This window comes from Castor canadensis, chromosome 14, assembly GCF_047511655.1.
Source record: "Castor canadensis chromosome 14, mCasCan1.hap1v2, whole genome shotgun sequence".
Classification (NCBI taxonomy): Eukaryota; Metazoa; Chordata; class Mammalia; order Rodentia; family Castoridae; genus Castor; species Castor canadensis.
The window spans coordinates 31,156,450-31,163,821 of NC_133399.1; the positions used below are offsets into that span (position 1 = coordinate 31,156,450).

The window sequence follows — 7,372 nt, forward strand, 5'->3', positions numbered from 1 at the left end:
TTTAAATATATGCTAGTACTGTCTTAAATGTGGAAAGTTTATGTATTCCTTGTATATGAAAACATGTTATTTTTTTCAAATTAGGATATATTCATTATACAGAGGCAGATACGTAGTGATTGTTCTGATTAGGTTTATATTGTATATCGATTAGATCACCTCATTTTCTCTCAACCCCATCACTTACTCACACCACTTATAGCAATTGCAAGAGGTTTCTTTGTTCTCTTTCATATAAGTATATGAATGTCATCAACAATATACTCTCAAGTTAATCTCTTTCATTTACCCTCCTCCCCATGAGTTACCCATACGCACATTGTACGTATTGTACAGTCCTATCTTTCATTATTAATATTTAAGTTGAAAAATGTTATAATAAATCACTGTTTTGTTAAATAAATAAATAAAATGCAGGATATCCAATTTAGTTCTGTGCTCAGTGTCAGGCTCTAGTCACAGTCCAATCAGATATTACGTAAATGAAGGAATATATCTCAAAGCAAAATTTCAGGATAATGTCATACATGTAAAATGACAATTCCTTTAGAGCAATCATGTTTCTTTGATAATTTCATTATATTTCTTCCAGGAAAACCATAACAACAATAAATTCAGAAAACAAATAATAATATTCATACAATGTTTTGTAGAAACTATGTCAAATATTGATATATGCTTTGGGGAGGAATCTCAGGAATGTTTCTAAAACAAAGTTTATAAACCATGTATAGAGAAGAAAGAATCCAAAAGGAATTACTGAGTAGTAGTTAGGGAGAAATAAAAATAAAAGAACTCCAAAGCCAAACAACAATGAATATAAGAAATGAAGCAGATCTTATAAAGAAGAAAAAGGCCCAAGATATTGAAATTCATGGTATTTGCCCGAGGAGACACAATGTCTCAATTAGGTTTGAGTCCAGTGGTCTCTCAGGACCAAGAGGCTGCTTTCCTGAGTAGTCTCCTCAGTGCCCCTTTTACATCCTTGTTCCTCAGGCTGTAGATGACAGGGTTCAGCATGGGGGTGAACACAGTGTACAACACTGAGGCAATTGTGCTGCTCCTGATAGAGTCAGTCACAGAAGAACTGAGATAAACTCCAAGTCCTGTTCCACAAGACAAAGATACCACACAGAGATGAGATGAACAAGTGAAAAGTGCTTTATGCTTGCTTGCAACAGAAGTCATTCTCATTAAAGAGGAGATAATACGAGAATAAGAGAAGAGAATCCCTGTCACAGGAAAGAAACCCAAAAGTGCAGTGACAACATATACAAAGATGTTATTGATGAGTGTGTCAGAATTGGTCACCTAAAGAAGCTGATCAAGTTCACAGAAGAAATGTGAGATTTCAGTGCATATAGAGAAGGTCAATTTTGTTAGCAGTACAATATGTACAAGGGCTATCCAGAACATGATGATCCATGATATCAAAACCAGAAGGACACAGAGCCGAGGGTTCATGATGACTCTGTAGTTCAGGGGGTAGCAGATGGCCACAAAATGGTCATAAGCCATCACAGTCAATATGAAATTATCCATTCCAAGGAAAATAATAAAAAAGTATGCCTGAGTAAGTCACTCTGTGTAGGAGATGTCTTTTCTTTACATCTGTATGTTCACCAACATTTTTGGGACAGTGGTAGAAATGAAACAGATGTCAACAAAGGACAAGTTGAAAAGAAAAGTACATGGATGTGTGGAGTTGGGTATCAATACATGTGGCTAGCATGATGAGCAGGTTCTCAACCATGGTAACCAATTACATAGACAGGAACCTCCCAAAAAGAAAGGGATCCAATTCAAGATCATCTGAAAGCCCAAGGAGGGGGAATTGTGTTATGCCTGTATGGTTTTTTGATTCCATGTAGATGGTGTATCATCTGAGAAAACAGGAAAAAAGCAACATTAAATGAATAGTAGCACAGTTAGTTATCACTTTAAACACAATCTTGGATTGATTTCCTTACTCTTGCATTGATTATAACTCTGAGTGATTTATTTAGCCATATGGCGGCATATTTGTCTTTTTTGTGTATATAATCAATCAGACTTTCTATTTTTTTGTGGTACCTGGGCTTGAACTCAGGACTTCATGTTTAGTAAGCAGGTGCTCTGGCACTTGAGCCACACTGTCAGTCTCACACTTTCTTTAAATTAGCAGAAATCTCTCTTATTTATCATTGGCTTCCAGTTTTTACTCCTCTTTTTAAATCTAGGTACTATTTTTTAAATGACTATTTCAAAAGAATTGAAGCCATTCACATCGTTTCTTTGGTAATCTCTATACTTTTCCATGCTATAATTGTGTTATAATAATGAAACTGGAATGTTTATTTCCAACATTTTGTATCTATATCTTCACATGTTATAGTCATGTGATTGTTCTCTCTCAGAGCATTATTTTTCCCTTCAAAAATGATCTTATGGTTATTATCTTAATAGGAGATTAAAATGACTTTTTACTCCATAGATATCTCACTATGATAATTACTATTATTATTCTTACTGACATTTAAACTCATTTATGATGTAAAGGCTATAAAAAAAACTCCCAACATATGGTACAAAACTCTGGTCTAAATCCTGCCTTGGTAAAAGGTGATGTACTTGTGATATAGAAAATTAAACAGCAGAAAATGAACTAAGATTTACTTTCTTGCATAACTGGGATACAGAAAACAGCAGTAGATGAATAAACATTCTTTAAAAGTAGCTGTGTTCACAGACCAACAAGGAAAGGTAAAAGCTGCACTATTAAACTAGGTGAGAGGTTTATCAAAAATCCACTTAGTAGAAACCCTGTGCAGAAGTTAACCAGTTGGTATAGAATCTGGTAAGTTTCAAGAAAGCTTACTTTTGCTAGTGCCATAAACTCCATATGTAGTTGTTTTTTATAAATACGTAACTGTAACATTATGTATTTGGAAATTTGGGGTCTTAAAATACCAATGACCTCTCAGGTAAGAATACATTATAGAGCTGAACTTCTGAGTTACTGTGAAATCTTTTTCATGCTGTAATTTGTAATATGTTTTATGAGAATCCTTGGGATTAAAGTTTTGGTTACAAATTTTTGTTTAACTTGAAGGCCCATTTTTTCTTGCAAACTCAAAATCTGTGAATAATGAGTCCATATATAACATTCCTATTGGTACACACACATATATTTTTATAAAATGATTTTTGAATTAATAAAATGCTAGCATAATTGCTTAATAAAAAATAGAATTGTGATTCATGAGTCCGGCTTCCTGGAGTATAATTTTGGTCACCGTATCTGTGACCTTGACAAAGATTTTTAAAGTGTAAATTACAAGTTCCAAACCTTTCAACATGTGTAGTATCACTAAATGATAGTATTAAGGAACAGAATTAAATGAAGTAATGTTATTTATACTGTTTTTCCTGTAACATATATGAGCTGCTTATAAATGCAAACTTATGGGTTTTCTTTCTCTGTGACATGATCTTTTCACATCCTTTAGGAGATACCTCAATGCTAGCCTCAAACTAACAATGGTTCTGCCTCCAACTCCTGAGTGCTAGATTTGTAGGCCTGCACTAACCCACCTTGTAAACTTCTACTCCTAAAACCTCAATCAATCTTTTCCTGTATGTGTTTTATTTGCAAAAATCCACTTAAAGTGGGGCAGCCATTATGGATGATATTTTAAATAATATAAATACAATAGTTATGTTACCACAGAGTTCTGCCATAGGGAACTTCGAATTACTGAAGATCCCCATAGCTTCTTGGGGAATTCTAATTTGATAATATTCCCAGAAGAGGAAATAGTATTACATAGAGAAGGGGACAAAAATATTATGCTAATATTAAAATAATATACATCACCCATGTGGTAGTGTGTGCTTATGTATCCATGATCATGAGTGAACATGTACCATATTAATGGTCAATCTATGTAGATGGGTTTGATTTAGTGTTTTCATAATTAATAAACATGCAGAAAAAGTGGTTTAATTTAAATATCCATTCTAGAGAAAGTTAAAGGAAATCAAAGATTCAAATACTACATACATACATATATACTATGACAGAAAAGGTCAGTATAATTGAATGTCTAGAGAAGGAATATTAATTCAACATAAAAAAATTGATGACCATTTTAGTGTGGGCAGTGTACAAGAGCATCTATACTGAAATAGAAATATTTGAGCTAAGAAGTGAATGATGGGTTTTGTTAATCAGGGAAAGTAAAAATGAAAAATAGAACACAGTAAAATAACAAAATGTGTTTTTCTCCATGATGAGCTTGATGTAAGAGACAAATTGTGATGGGGAGCAAAGGATAAGGGGAAGAAGCAACCAAGTGTGTGAGGCAACAGTTTAGCTGTATAGTATAATATATTATACTATATTAGTTTTGTTCTTTATTTTCATTGACCTGTTTTGGTTATGTTTTCAAGCATCCTTATGTTTAAATGACTTTCATTTTAATAAATATTAAATGTTAATCTTGAATATATGTTTATTTCAGAACATGTGCATATTAGATAAGATCTCTATAACTAAACAATACCCGCATCCCCTAAAGCAGATATTAATGTATTATTTTTATTTTTAATATTTTGTTTTTGTATATATTCTCAGGAATATGACAAATTAGAGATGTCTTCTTATGATATACATGATATTTTGTCTCCATATGTATATCCAAAATTTTTCATTTATTCAATTTACAATATGACATGCACCAATTACATTCCTGCAAAGAATAGCCAAAAATACCACAACATCAGACCCAAAATTTAAAATACATCAACAAATATTATTGAGATTTAAGGAAGCTATTCAATGGTCCTCACCTACTCTATCACTCCTGATTCTCATTCTCTGGTTTTCTCCACAATGACCTCTCAAATCCCCTCCTATGGCAAGTTCACTATCTAATAGAGAAACCACTAAGATTAAAATGTTTCTACCTTTCTTAACTCCACAGATTAACAGTAACCCATCCTGCTTATCCTGTCTTAAATACTCCTGTTATAGAGAAGATTCTCCTACTAATCCTCCAATTGGTCATTGGAATGTTTTTCTACTTTAATTATTTTCCATGCTGAAGACATTAATATTAACTTTTGGTTATCATGGAGTTTGTAAGATTTTTTTTCAACACTTATATTTCTATTTTAATATTCTCAAGATATTTTAATACATGGAAAGCTTGAATTTTTGGAAGCAAACATTTAAAATATATTTTGATATTACCTTCTGATTTTATATCATCCATTACTACTTGAGAACATGAACATATGAACGCATGCTTTCATGTACTGCTTATATTTTATTTGAGTGGTGATGTTCTTCTGTTTACTCTTCTTATGTATTTAGTTTTTTTTTTTTCACTCTTCTTAGAGGAATTCAGCTCTCTGGATTCTGTGAAAGGAACCTTCAGGAACTACATGAATTAAAAATGCTATATGGCAGTTAAAAGAAGTAACAAACCTGTTATATTAATGATAAACAGAATTTCATCCATGATGACCCAAATTCAGAGGGACAGTGATAAATTATAAATATGTAAGACAGCTTTATTTTTATATTAATAAATAAGTTCACAGTTGCTGGCCTAATTTTTGTTAGAGGTGCCATAGTAGGAAAAGTGCTTGCATAATCTCATCTCGTTTTACTCATTCCTTACATAGTGATTCTTTACTACTTGTAATGTAGAAGTGAAATATTTGCATCTGGGATAGTTTCAATTCCTTTCTTAAGGTCAAATAAATGATAAATAGATGGACTAAAACTTTAAACAGGAAGATTGAACCATAATGTCTAAATTACACACTTATGCTTTATCATAAAATATATATACATATGTATATAAAATAATTATCAGTGGAGGAGTTTTGAGGATTAACAATACTTTAAAACAGTAATTACAATCAATTGATATCCTATTGCGCTGTGTTGAAAGTCATTGTTAAACCTCACAGCCAACATACTAGTAAGACTTATATGTTTAGAAAGAAAAGTAAGGCACTGGCAATTAATAATATGAAGCATAAAGTCTTATGATAAAGATTGCATGAGTTGAGAATACAGTTTAATCAGTATTGCATAATTACTAGTATGAAGCAGAATGATGATAGTGAAGGAAAAATTATGAAATATTTTCTATTATGGCAGATATCTCATAGAGAAGTAATTAATTATGTATATCAATTTAAAAGAAGATCCTTTGCTAGAGTGTCAATATTAAAGGGAGATATTTCTAGTAAAATGAAGAAAGTATGGATTATATACATTTAAAATTGAAAAAAGGCTTCCATTAGGAAAAGTGAAGCACTGTCATTTTTTGGACTTAATAGTGGATGAAGCATGTCGATCCAAGCATGATACCATAAACAGGTACCTCCATGAGATGCCAGATGACTGCCGTTGGACATTCCTTTTGTCGTCTACCCACCAGGTACATAAGTGACATGGAAACAGAAACCTGTACAAGAGGATCACAGTTCCTCCTTATTGGTCTCTCAGATGACCCTGAAGTACAGCCCATTCTCTCTGGACTGTTCCTGTCCATGTACCTGGTGACAGTGCTTGGAAACCTGCTCATTATCCTGACCATCAGTTCGGACACCCATCTCCACACCACTACGTACTTCTTTCTCTGTAATCTGTCATTTGACATTTGCTTCACCTCTACCATAGTCCCTAAGATGCTGTGAATATTTATGCACAAAGAAAAGATATCTCTTACATAGGTTGTCTCACTCAGATGTATTTTTTAATGATTTTTGCTGGAATGGATAGTTCCCTACTGACAGTGATGGCTTACGACCACTTTGTGGCCATCTGCTACCCACTGAACTACAAGGTTACCCTGAACTCTCGCCTCTGTGACCTCCTCATTTTGATGTCTTGGTTCACCATTTTCTGGGATGCTCTCCTTAATCTTCTGCTGGCAATGTGTCAAGACTTCTCTGTAGTCACTGAAATCCCACATTTCTTTTGTGACCTGCCTCCACTTCTGAAGGCTTACAACTCTGATGTCTGTATCAACAACATTGTCTTTTATGAAACAAATGTCTTGCTAGGTATGTTTTCTGTCAGTGGGATCCTTTTTTCTTACTCTCAGATTGTCTCCTCCTTAATGAGGATGTCTTCCACAGCTAGCAAGAATAAAGCATTTTCCACCTGTGGGTCTCACCTCTGTGTGGTTTCCCTGTACTTGTGGAATACCTCAGTTTTACTGTGACTCATTCTTTCTGGGGACACATGATTGCCACATTAATGTACATTATTGTCACTCCTATGCTGAACCCCTTCATGTATAGCCTGAGAAACAAGGACATTAAGTGGGCTCTGAGAAGACTTCTCAACAGAGCAGCCTCTTGCCTTTGA

General features: G+C 33.6%; 2 pseudogenes; one reads left to right on the forward strand and one right to left on the reverse strand.

Moving 5' to 3' along the window:
- Positions 1 to 930: 930 nt before the first annotated feature.
- Positions 931 to 1,753, reverse strand: LOC109678415 (olfactory receptor 7D4-like; annotated as a pseudogene).
- A 4,643-nt stretch (positions 1,754 to 6,396) lies between these two features.
- Positions 6,397 to 7,372, forward strand: LOC109678407 (olfactory receptor 7D4-like; annotated as a pseudogene).